Source organism: Peromyscus leucopus, chromosome 6 (genome assembly GCF_004664715.2).
Source record: "Peromyscus leucopus breed LL Stock chromosome 6, UCI_PerLeu_2.1, whole genome shotgun sequence".
In the NCBI taxonomy this organism is placed as follows: domain Eukaryota; kingdom Metazoa; phylum Chordata; class Mammalia; order Rodentia; family Cricetidae; genus Peromyscus; species Peromyscus leucopus.
This window is the reverse complement of record NC_051068.1, coordinates 79311165-79323973: the sequence shown is the minus strand read 5'-3', so window position 1 is coordinate 79323973 and position 12809 is coordinate 79311165. Positions and strand designations below refer to the sequence as shown.

Sequence of the window (12809 nt, the reverse complement as noted above, 5' to 3'; positions counted from 1 at the left end):
GCAGATGCACCTCCTTTCAAGTTGGAATTTTTTACACTTGTCCAGTGAACTTCCCCTTCCTGTCATAACACATTTAGATAAGAGACTTATGAGTATCTGTTGAATGTAGGCAGATGATAACTCCCTCCCAAAGCCACTGGGATATAACCAAAGCAATAACCAAAGCAGGTGAAAGGTGAGCCTGCTGAAGACAGAGGACTCACCACAAAGTGTAGCTAAAACATCTAACCTCTTCGTTTCTATAATTCTTAAGTTTAGAGCGATGCTAGTTTGTTTCTCTCGATGCTGACTAAAAGACTGACTTTACTAGTTAGATTGGCCTCAGGACGCCTTCCCACTCCTTGTCCTTACCTGATAATGAGGAGAACAGAAGAAGTCCCAAGGAAGGCATGAGCCCATCTTAACCCTGTTAGTACCCGTTGTTGCTCTGTGTTCCTCCCGCATCATCTGCCATCATCCCCTCAGAGCTGGGCGGGGTGGGAGAGAACTCCTGGAATGGGAAGAATCGGAGTGTGCTCTGCATTTCGCTTTGACGGTTTCCCAGGCCCGAGAGGGCACAGAGCGGCACCTGCTGTGTGTGTCACTGTTCATTCTCCCCGAAGCCTGACAGAGCCTAATGTAGATACTTGGTAAATATTTGCTGTAGTCATTTTTGTTGTTGAAGATTAACTCAGGGACATGATCAAGCCACATCCCTAGCACCAAATATTTGTTGAACAAATAAAATGACTGTGTCGTTGTGATGTGTTGCCTTAAGACTGCCACAGTACTTCAAGGCACGTGTTTGGAGTTAGTAAAAACTGTTCTCTGTTCTCTGCACAGGATGCCTTGGAAGCTTGTTGTGCATGTTTCCTAACGGTTTTTCTACATGTCTAGTTCTATGTGTTATAAGAACAGTCTGAAAAGTTGATAGGAACCAGAGAAACAGGAGCTCTGAGGTCTATAACGGAGTTGTTTTGGTAGCAGGTGGCATTCAGAATCGGGGCCAAGTGTTAGACTGAATCTGTGTGTGGCCTGTTGGTTGATAGAACTGAGCTCAGTCTCCATCCAGTTGAATCCGCCACAAGACAGGCGTCTCCAGACATCTACTGAGGCAGAGTTGTTCACAGCTGGGGTAGAGTCACTGTCCTCACAAGACTCTGCTGCTGCTGTTTTGAGTTTACTTTTAGTTATGTGTGTAAGTATTTTGCCTTCATGTATGTATGTGCACTGTGTGTGTACTTGGTGCCTGGGAACCATAGAAGGAAACCAGGTTCCCTGAAACTGGAGTTACGGACAGTTGTGAGCCACCTTGCTCTTAACCACCTAGCCGTCTCTCCAGCCTCATATCAGAGTCTTTACATTAAAGTGAGATCCCATTTAATTTGCGGATAGTTTCTGTTTGTTTGTTAGGGTTCTGTAACAATAGCAGATGTTATTGTCTTACAGCTATTTTGCTTAACAGGTACCTCTTGGAATTTCTGAACTGACAATGATTTTCTTTTTATTATTAGTTCCAATTCATACTCAGTGAGTTAAAAGGCTTTTATCTTTTTTTTTTTTTGTTTTATTTTTAATTTGTGTGTGTGTGTGTGTGTGTGTGTGCGCGCGCGCGCGCGCGCATGCACGCATATGCATGCACATATGCATGAGCACATACAAACAAGTAGAAATTCTCTGGGAGGCCAGAGGCATTGGATCCCTTCCAGCTGGAGTTACAGGTTGTTGTGAGCTGCCTGAAGTAGGTTCTAGGAACCAAACTCGGGTCCTCTGCAAGGTTAACCACTGGACCATCTCTTATCTCTCCAGGCCACTTCCTCACATCCCCACTTTTGATACAGGGTCAAACTATGTAGCCTGGTTGACCTGGACCTTGGGCCTCAAAAAGATCTTTTGCCTCTCGAGTACTGGGAACAAAGTTGTGCTCTAGAAATGCCCAGCTTGGTCCTTCTTAAACAATTTTGATTGGTCTTTTCTGTTTGCTTTCAAAGGGGAAGGACAATCTCCTTTTCTACTTTTAAGTTTTTATTCTCTATATAAAACCGTATGGCTACCTGTTGCTTCTCAGTGAATATCAGATCATGCTGGCAGGTTTTGTTTCTACAGTTTGTAAAGATGAATCCCACTATAGAGCTGGGATGGTAAAAGCTGGCTGGAATTGTTACCACGTGCTAGATTACACTACAGCTCTTAGAGTCTCCAAGCAGTGTGCTTCTCCTGCCCGTAGAAAAGCCACCTTGCCCTTCTCTGTCGCAGCCAAAGCATGTTTGGCATAAGACCAGAAGGCAGTGTTTCTATGATGTAATAACCAGTCTTCCTGTAGGTGAACTTTGCTTGTTCAAGAGGCCATTTATACTGTATTTGGTCCCAATTGAACCTTATGTAAACACGATTTTCTATTTAGAAGTATGTGTCAGGAAAAAACAATCTTCATGAAAGTCACATAAGCTTTTATTTTCCTGAGTGAGAACACTATAGGAATCCCCTCAATTATAAAAGGAAAATTGCATTGCTCAGAAGCCAGGGGTGGAGTTACACTATTCAGCAGGAAAGCCCCAGTTCAGTAATTGCATGCAGATCTAGAAAGTGCCTGCTGCAGAGGAGGACAAGGGACTGCAATCAGTAGCCATTTAAAAACCTGGAAAACAGAATTGACCGCCAATCAAATTTAGAGCACATGCTTTGCTTTTTCTCTTCCGTGCTGGATGTGTTCTATACTCAGTGCCCATGTCTTCCTCTGATGCAGAGCCACACTTGGCTAGATCCACATAGAATCAGTCTGTCTCAAAAAACAAAACAAAACAAATACCCCGGAAAACAATAAAGGAAGACATCTTCCATCAGTCTTTAGCACACACGTGCACACAAGCACAAATGTTATTATGGCTCTCATCTGGTTGAATTGAGAGAGACAGACAGACTGACTGACTGACTGACTCTGACTGACTAGACAGGTAGGCAGGGTATGGATCCTTTACCAATAGTTACTGTCATTACAATCTAAGCTACAAAATTCATTGGTTTAGGGCAGAATTATGTTCATAAAGCAAACAGTGCTGATGGGCTGCTGTCCTCTTTGAGGAAGATGTGAGCTTATACTTTTCAGTGGCATTTGCTGTTGTTACCAGTAGTGCTTGTTTGGAATTACTCCATCCCTACCCTGATAACCAAATGTATTTCTTTTGAAACAGCTGACAAAGGTTGAGGTTAACCTTGTGGCTTGGAACAGATTGTACATTACAGCTTCCCCCCAACCACCTCCCATATTTTTGTGTTTTGAGACAGTCTTGCCATTCAGCCCAAGCTGGCCTTGAGCTCAAGATCTGTCTGTCTCTACCAGAGTGCTGCAGTCATGGGTGTGTTCTGGAGACCATTTCCACAGTCACAATTACATGTGTCCATCACCCCTAAGATCTTCTTTGTGCCCTTTTTAATCCACCCTGCCTAACCTTCCTACCGCTGCTCCTGAATGCCTGGTCTGCTTTCTGTCCCCAGATGTTAGTTACATTATGGTTTTATGGAATCATACAGATTTAGTTGTGGAAGAGTGAACTTCTTCAACGCTACATGATTTTTTATTGTCTGAGAGTTTTAGATATGCAGGTGGCGTGTTTTGATCAAATCCACCTGATTCCCTTCCCTCCAGTCCCCCCTTTATCTGTCCCCTGCCACTTTTCCCTCTCAACTCCATGTGTTTTGTTTTCAAGCCCACTGAGTCCACATAGTGCTGCCTCTATGTACATGGGCACAGGACCATCTCCTGGAGCCTAGGCCACATCCCTGGAAAAAACAGGCTTCCCCCAGGTCCCCTAATAGCCGTCAGCTGCCAAGAGCGTCTCAGCTAGAGGTGGGACTTCAAGAGCAGCATGCAGCCTTTGCCACTGTGGTTCATGTGTGCAACGGTGCCCTGCTATGTCTAACAATGACCGTTTCTCTGCACACATCTCCTGCTTCTGACTCTTACAGACTTGGCAGCCCCTCTCTGTCCATGCTCTCTGAGCCTGGAGGGAAGGGAGTGTGCCACAGATGTTCCACAGCTGAGCATTTCAGTCTCTAGTCTCTGTTTTAACTGCCACTTACTGCAAAAGGAGGCTTCTGTGATGATGATAGTTGAGATGCCCAACCATAGGTACAAAGATAAGTTAGGGGGCAGCTGGTTACTGTGCATATGATTGTTAGCCATGCTGTTGTTATGTATTGATAGTTGATTTCTTTTATGACTGAATAATGTTCCACTGTCTGTATATATACATCATAGTTTGTTTTATCCATTCATCTTAGTATCTACATTATTTCTAGCTCTGTGTTATTATAAATAAAGCCACTGTGAACATTTACCTGTGCAAGGTCTTGTGTGGACATATATATGCTTTTAGTTCTTTTGGATAAATACCTAGGAATGGAAAGATTGTATTAAATAATAGGTATATATTTATTTTGAGAGAGAGCACAAATTTAAGTGCTGGGATTTTATTAGCTGCCATGCCAAGTATCATGTTTAATTTTTAAGAGACTATCCAAGTAGTTTTCCAATGTGATAAACCGTTTTATAGTCCTCATCATGTGTTAAGAGTTTTAGTGGCTCCACAGCTTCGCCAGCATTTGGTACAGCCCCCTTTTTTATTTTAGCCGTTCTAACAGGTGTGTCCTAATTCATTTCAATTTCATTGTTACTGTATGAGACCCTATAACCCAGGCTGGCCTGGAACACACTTGCGTAGCTCATGTTGACTTGGAACTCAGGGAAGTTCTGCCTTGGCTACAAGTTCCAGCACCCACACCAGGCTCTCGCTTCAGTTTTAATTCATTTCTTATTGAAATGCCATTGAGTATTTAGCTGTCATCGGTAGTTTCTTCCTTAGTCTTTGAGACACTGTATAGCCCAGATTTGTCTGAAGTTTACCCTCCTCCCACCTCAACCTCCAGAGTAAAGTTGCAGGTAAGGCTGTTTGTAGAGCAGAATTCATAGCAGTGGGAGTGCTAGAAACAGCCTAGCATCTCACAGTGGGGTCTGGGCAAGAAAACTATAATGTAATCAGAGTGGATACCTTCAAACTAGTAAGGGAAATAGTCTTTGTGTGTCATGGAACCCTGTCCACAATGCAGTATATGAAAACGTAGAACCATGAACATAGAAAAAGAGGTTGTTAACTGGTGGAAACTCCCAAGCTTCCCCATTCTCCCTTGGCTTGCTTCCGTGAAGGTGGTGGGAGTCCTGTACCACCCACCCAGGGAAGGCTGAGTCAGTGAGCGAGAAGGACCAATGGGGTGCCCTGGCAGAAAGCCAAAAGAAGGGGAAAGGCCGTTTATATCGATGAATGTTCAGAAACTGGGTGTTCAGAACAAGAAGCTTGTGTTCTTAAGTGATCAGTACCTGACTTTTATTCATGAAAACATTGACCCTCGTCTATAACAGCCTGCTCTTAAAAGTAATTATGTAGTGTCAGCTGTTGGCTGGACGGCTTTCTGTTACATGTCATTCATGCCGTGAAGTGTGTGAGCAGTAATTACAGGTGCCAGAAAAACAGCGACCTTTCTCATCCGGCACACACTGTCCTGGGGACTCTGGGATCTGTGTATGGGGGCTGGGGGCTGTGCCGGGAGGAAGGGATGGGGTTCTGCTTGTGAAGTGTCACTTCCTTCCAGAACAGTTCTCCTCTCGGGCAGCCGGGGAGGAGCGTATTGCAGTCATTCAGCCTGAAACTAAGACAGATAAAAAAGGAAGCAGCTTATTCCTGTTATTTTGACTTCCTGTCATTGTGTCTCCTGGCATGTGTTGGCCTCGTGAGTCAGGTTTAATCAGAGGTTATTTCTAGCTGCTCCTATAGAGAGAAGCAAGGAGAAGTATGGAAGTTTTAGTTTAAAATAAAAACTGTGGTCTGTCATGTAGTGTGTTGATTCAGCCCGTTGTAGAAATAATTAGGACAGGAGAAAGCCATCTTATCTGCCTGCTGCCAGTCTGTGTGGAAAGGAGACGCTTACAGAATGCATTGGGAATTTTATTAAATGGAAAACCGGGAGATGACTCTCAGCAGGTAAAGGTGCTTGCTCCCCAGTGACACAAGTCTGCCTGATTCAAGTCTCGAACCAGTAAAGGGAAGAAAAACCAACTCCACAAAGTTGCCCTGACCTCCACACTCACACCCATATACACAGTAATAAATAAAGAAATGTTCTTAAAAACCAAAGCTGGAAACTTTTCATAGGGGCTAAAGAGATGACTTAGGTTAAGAGTCCTTGCTGCTCTTCCAGAGGACCTGGAATAGGCTCCCTGCACCAACATCAGGCAGCTCAGCAGCCGCTCTTAAGTCCAGCCCCAGAGGTCCAACACCCTCTTCTGGACACTTCAGGCACCCGTACAGGAGTGGCATGTGCTCATGCAGGAGCACACTTGTACACGTGGATAGAAACATTAAAATCTTTTCTTAAAAAAGAAAGAAAAGAAAAATCTCTCCTACAATACTGATCTTTCGATGGGTAGTGGCCCACACTTTGGTCCCAGCATTTGGGAGGTTGAGGCAAGCAGATCTCTCAGTTCCAGGACAGCCTAGGCTACATAGAGAAATTCTGTCTGGAGGAGGGGGGTCCTGTTCTTTCATTATGCACCCACTGTTTAACATAGCACCTTGAAACTGTAAACCAATAAAGTAAAGCTGCATAACCTGGTGCCCCTCACTGTGGATTATTCCTGGGTGTAGGGTTCTCACTGTGCATGCCAAGCTGGCCTTGAGTCCACTGTGTAGCCCATACCCCCAATCTGGCATCAGTTCCTAGCAATCTCCCTGCCTCAGCCTCTCCAGGGCTGTCATTTTAGGCATGTGCCCACATGCCTGACTTGTAATATTGTTAAGAGGGGAAAGTAAGTTATGCACTGACTTAGATCTCTTAAGACGGTGATTGGAAAGACACAGCTGGCCTTGCAGATAGCTACATCAGTAGGCTTTAAACATACACAAACCTAAACATTGTGGTTGCTTAGCAGTGATCCAGGAGAACTCAGGAAGACTTTCAGAGAGAAAGATAGATGAGGTAGCCCAGGAGGAGAACTCACAGACTTTTGGAGACCAGTAGATTGGGTTGCAGTCAGGAAAAGGACTTCAGTTTATGTATACAGTTAAAGTTTTAGGAGTGCTGGGATATAGAGGTGCACTACCATACCCAGTTACAGGGTGCTGGGCCTTGAGCTCGGCTGCCTGCATACTGGGCACGCACTCCACCAGCTGGACATCTTGCCCAGCCCTTCTCTTCCCTTTCTTCACGGCTTACTCATCCCTTACTTCCTCCCTTCTCTTAGTGCTCCAGTTTCTTTCCTGACGTTGCTTCCTGCCCCAGACTCAAGGGCCATTTGAACCAATTTCTGCATTCTGTTCTTTCTTAAAACAAGGCTCTTTGCAACTGTCTTTGCTCTGGGCCACCTGCTGTCCTCCGTCTCCTCTGGTGCACTCGGGTATCTCAGTGCCATTTGCACACTGGGGTATCTCAGTGCCATTTACACACGAGTATTTCTGTGTCGTTAAAACACTCGGGTATTTCAGTATCATTTGTACTCTGTCTCCCGACTCTTGCATCTCTCATTACTTTTTACCTGTATTGCTTGACTTAAATTTCACCTGCTGAAAGTACACGTAACTTCTAATGTCCCCTCTCTGTGCTGAGGATTGGACCCAGAACCTAGCTAATACGTGAGGCAAACACTCTACCCCTGAACCTCCATCTCCTAATGGCTTCTAATTAGATTACCTGAGTACCTCACTTTTGGTGCTGGTGGTTTCTTGAGATAGGGTGTTGCTGTGTGTAGCTGGCAGGCATCAGACACAGCAGACCACCTCTCTCAGCTTTCCAATTCCTAAGGCTATAGGCCATTTATGTATATGGGTGTTTTGCTGAGTATATGTGGTGTGTGCATTCCTAGTGCTGGTGTAGGCCAGAAGAGAGCACTGGATTCCCCTGGAACTGGAGTTACAGACAGTTGTGTATAGCAGGAATCTTAAAAGGTCTTATTAATGAATTCAAACCTGGAGCCAGGTATTGGGGTGAATGCTGCAAGATCAGAGAAGCAGAACAAGCCACAGCTTCCTCACCTCGCCAATTCCTCAGCTGATCCTGTTTCCTTAGACTGGAAGCCTCTGTGTCCTCATCCAAAATGAATCTCAGTTGAACTGCTGCTCAAAGCCTAAAAGCTTAACCAGCTCTAGTTCCTGGTCCTCACGCCTTATATGCCTTTCTTCTTTCTGCCATCACTTCCTGGGATTAAAGGCGTGAGTCACCATGCCTGTCTGTTTCCAGTGTGGCCTTGAACTCACAGAGATCCAGATGGATCTCTGCCTCCCAAGTGATAGGATTAAAGGTGTGTGCCACCATTTTCTGGCCTCTATATCTAGTGGCTGTTCTGTTCTCTGACCCCAGATAAGTTTATTAGGATGCACAATGTATTGGGGAACACAGTACCATCACAGTTGTGAGCCACCATATGGGACTGGGAAGGAAGAGCAGCCAGTGCTCTTAACCACTGAGCCATCTCTCCAGCCTTTTTAAACTTCTCTTTCACTGGTGTCGTTGACAGTCTTGTCTTAATCCTGCTCAGCCCCGCATCGGTTTTTTCTTCTACATTCTTCTTAAATGTTTAAAATTATTTTCTGTGATTTCCATGGTATGTGTTCAGAATCTGCTGTAGAACATTTCATGACTGTATTGTAATAGTGGTGTGTTTTGCCCTTTAGACTTTCTGAGGGTGGTTTTGTTTTATTTTGATGGTTGGTTGTGTTTGAGGGAGGGGTTGTTCGTTTATTTTATAAAATTACATTTATTTATTGTGTTTGTCCGTGTTTGTCTTGGAAGTGGAGTTACAAGTGCGTTACCTGTGTGTGTGTGTGTGTGTGTGCTGGGAACTGATAGCAAGCACTCTTGACCACTGAGCATGCCAGTACATTTTTTAAAATGCTGAATACATTTATGTGATTTCTCTTTTCTGGTTGTTCTCACTGAGTATTATAGCAGTGTGGAAATTTGTTAATTCTGATAAGTATTGCACATAAGGATCTTTCTATTTTGTGTGTGAATCCCCCCCTTCCATGGCATGAGAGCTGGAATTTAATCTCTTCCAACTGCGCCGCCCAGTGTCCAGAACCTCTAAAGCACTCACAGGTATTTGTCACATGAAGAATGAGTTCAGACCCACTGAGTCTTACTTGACTAGTGTCAGTTCTCGAGAATAGATGCCAGTTATTAATGCTTTTAGAAGAGAGACTTAACTAATAAAGTAGTTTCCTAACTCTCGCTCTTATAACTCATCCAGTCACATTATTTACATCTCTGGGAACAGCTTGTTCTTCAGACAGGAAGTCATGGCTTTGTGCTTGCTTTCATATTTGTATAAAGGAAAGCAAAAAACTGGCTGTGCCCCTCTGTCCACATGTATTCATGTAATAAAACCAATTTTCCTATTTTAATTTTTAAAATAACAGGTAGTTTTATTTTATGTACATGGGTGTTTTGCCTACATAGATGTCTGTGCACCACATGCATGCATTATCAGGGAAGCCAGGAGAAGGTATAACCCCCGGAACTGGAGTTAGAAAGAGCTGCCATTCAGTGCTGGCAGTAGAGCTCAGGTATTTCTGAAGAGCATCCAGTGACCTTAGGGCTGAGCCCTCTCTCCACCCACCCCCACCCCCATATTAATTTTCAATGAATGTTTTGTCTTGGTATCCTTTCTAGTCAAGGTCAGGTGTAATTATCTGCATTCCCCAACTGGGTAACAGTGAGATCTTCGTATCAGAAGAAAATCAAAAGCCTTCAGGTCCTTTCTCTTTACCCCCACCCCACTGTGAGATCGAACCCAAGACCTCACAAATGCTAGGCAGGCTGTCTCTCTCCCACTGAGATTACTCAAGCCTTAAGTATTAAACAGTGCAGTGTTGCTGGTCCATACCTCCTAGATACTGAATAGAAAGTATATTTCCCAGACTGTCCCACTGAAGGCTTTTATGAGCATCTGTCAGAATTACACTTCTTTCAGAATGCATTTCCTACCCTATTTCTCCTGTGGGCTTCATTTTTATTGGGGATTTGTTCTACTTTGTCTGGGGGGGGGTCATGGTGGTGGTGTGGGGGGGTGCTGTTTGAGACAGGGTCTCACTTTGTAGCTCTGGCTGTCCTGGAACTCAATTTGTAGACCAGACTAGCCTCAAACTCACAGAGATCCATCTGTGTCTGCCTCCCCAGTGCTGGGATTAAAGACATGCATCACCATGCCCAGCTTTGTTTTTCAAGGTTTTTCGTTTTGGTTTTTTTGTTTTTATGACTTTTAGAAAAAATGTTCACCATCTTCCTTTTCTCTGTTTTCCAAATTAACCATCCTTTAAATTTTTTATTAAACTTATTTTAATTTATGCATATACAGACTAATAAATCTAAAACAAAAAGTTAGTACAAGCTGACTTCAGACTGGAGAGATGGCTCAGCCATTAAGATGCACACATATGCTCTTCCAGAGGACTCCAGTTCAATTCTCAACACCCACAGCACTCAGCTCACAGCTGCCTGCAACTCCAGTTTCAGAGGATCATTTGCCTCCTGGAACATGCACTCATGTGTGCATACAAAGACACATACACATACCCAACAATAAAAATCAATCATTTATAAAAAAACCTTAGCTTCAGACTTACATATTTAAAAGGAACTCACGTGTGGGGGTAGCTCAGTGGTGGCATACGCGTCGTACACTTAGTCACCAGCACTGAAAAAGGAGCTCACTACCTGTGACCGAGGAGGAGTCCTCTTCTAGCTGGGTGACTCTGAGAAGGGCGGACTGACCTGTGCACCTGTGAAATGAGTGGAATGTGATTTTTATTTATTTGTTTTGAAGCCGGGCTTCACTATGTAGCATTGGCTGGTCTGGAACTCAGAAAACCACTGGCCCCTGAGTGCTGGGATTAAAGGTGTGTGCCACCACACCTGGCTTTAATGGAATTCGTCTGAACTAATACTCCTAATCACATGCATGTACTCACGCAGCCTGGCCAGCACGGATGTGAGGAGGTCAGAGGATAAACTAATACTCCTAATCACATACGTGTACTCACGCAGCCTGGCCAGCACGGATGTGAGGAGGTCAGAGGATAAACTAATACTCCTAATCACATACGTTACTCACGCAGCTGCCAGCACAGATGTGAGGAGGTCAGAGGATAAACTAATACTCCTAATCACATGAACTCACCAGCTGGCCAGCACAGATGTGAGGAGGTCAGAGGATAAACTAATACTCCTAATCACATACGTGTACTCACGCAGCCTGGCCAGCACAGATGTGAGGAGGTCAGAGGATAAACTAATACTCCTAATCACATGCGTGTACTCACGCAGCCTGGCCAGCACAGATGTGAGGAGTCAGAGGATAAACTAATACCTAATCACATACGTGTACTCACGCAGCCTGGCAGCAGTTAGAGGATAAACTAATACTCCTAATCACATACGTGTACTCACGCAGCCTGGCCAGCAAGGTGTGAGGAGGTCAGAGGAGAGGACAACGTCTGGGAGTTGGTTCTTCTCTTCCACTGTGTAGGTCCCAAGGACCAAACTCAGGTTGTCAGTGTTGGCCTTGGCTGTAAGAACCTGCGCTCCCTGAGCCCTGTACTTTTCAGTACACAGTGAGTAAAAGAGCCCAAGTACATCTCTAGTAGAAAGGCTCTCAGGCTTATAGGGTTAACTTAAGGTGTCACAGAGTCTGTGGGTTAGTCCCACTGTGTAACACTCCAGAGGGAGTTTGGGGTCATGTACCTCCCCACCACCACCACCTTACCATATTTCCTGTGATTCATTAAGTCCCTGATTGTCCCATTTATCTGCAGAACCCACCCACTTCCAGGGTGGGCCTTTCCTTCCTATTCCTTATGAGTTTAAAGTCTGTGTCTTAGAAAATTCTGATCAAATAAACCGTAGCTGGTGTTCCTCTAAACACGAGTGATGCTGTTTAGCAAACATTGAGCAGGCAGAGGCTGCTGCCCCTTGCTGACGTTGTGTCTGCCCTCATCTCCTTGGAGACTGAGAACCGCGCGTCCCATGCTCGAATTCCCTTCCTCTGCCACTGCACAGCATATGCGCTGCCCAGCAGACATGACGGCCTCAATAAATGCATGCAAAGCTTGTGTTCTGGGAACTGTCCCCAGACTCCAGAATATTTTGGTTATCTGTTTTTTGTTTCTTTCTTTTCTATATTATATATTTGATCTACAACCAAACCTCCTTTAGTTTGCAGGCTTTTGTAACATTTGTTGGTTTAAAATAAAATCATAATGCCTTTTGTATTAGAATTTGTCTATTTCTTTTACCTTAAATTGTCTTCTGTTCAGTGTCATTTACGGCTGAGGCTTACTACAAAGTAGATTTGCCTCGTGACGTAGGGGACACCCACTTCTGGTCTGACTCGGGAGGAAAGTCCTTGAAATCACCCTCACTGCTTACTCCCAGTGCTCTGCAGTGGTTTCTCCTCTGGTTTTTAGCAGGGAGGAGGGGCGGAGATGCGCCCAGCCTTTGCTCTGTGCTGTGCAAACTTTCGGCTCCCCCAGTCTCACCAGTTAGGGCCTAATCAGTGAAACCCCTTCCTGCTAGGGTCTGGGGAACGTCAGTGTACCAGGCAACATGGTCAGTGCTGCTTCCTCTTCTTACTCACTACACATTAGCTTCGTGACTGAGACAGCTGTATGCTACTGTTTCACCTCTTCTAAAAGAGACGGAGACAGTAGTTAGTGACGGCTAATTAAGAGGAAGATTGTGCTGGACATGGTGGTGCACACCTGTAGTCCCAGCACTCCTGGAACATG

The 12809-nt window shown here is 44.6% G+C and overlaps 1 protein-coding gene across 1 annotated transcript in view; it reads left to right on the top strand.

Moving 5' to 3' along the window:
- The window catches only part of Cttnbp2nl (CTTNBP2 N-terminal like), a 49598-nt gene that overhangs the window by 20993 nt on the left and 15796 nt on the right, over nt 1-12809 (top strand). The gene's annotated exons all lie outside the window — the stretch shown is intronic.